Here is a 482-nt window from a genome sequence, read left to right on the forward strand (position 1 = left end):
CCCAACCCCCAGCCTACTCCACCCCCAAGCCCACCCCACTCCAAACCCACCCCCATCCCCAACCCCCACTTCAGCCCCCACCACCCACGCACACTCTGTACCCCAACCCCCATTCCGCCCCCACCCACGCCTGTGGTGCTAATGTGAAGTCGAGTCCCTCTCCCCTCTGTGTCCTGATCCCCCTTCATACCAAAATCACTGAGGAAGATAATCTGCTCGATTGTCATGTAGTTGTCTACGGTGATTCCTGTGCTGCATTTCCTGCATCACAACAATGATCACAATTCAAACAAAGAGCTTCACTGGTTGCAAAGCACTTTGGGAAGTCCTGAGATCACGAAAGGTGCTATAGAAATGCAACATGTCCTTCCAGTAGAGATAGTAGGAACTGCAGATGCTGGAGAATTTGAGACAACAAGGTGCAGAGCTGGATGAACACAGCAGGCCAAGCAGCATCATAGGAGCAGGAAGGCTGACGTTTC

Source organism: Rhincodon typus, unplaced genomic scaffold (assembly GCF_021869965.1).
Source record: "Rhincodon typus isolate 14 unplaced genomic scaffold, sRhiTyp1.1 hic_rhity00006726, whole genome shotgun sequence".
Classification (NCBI taxonomy): Eukaryota; Metazoa; Chordata; class Chondrichthyes; order Orectolobiformes; family Rhincodontidae; genus Rhincodon; species Rhincodon typus.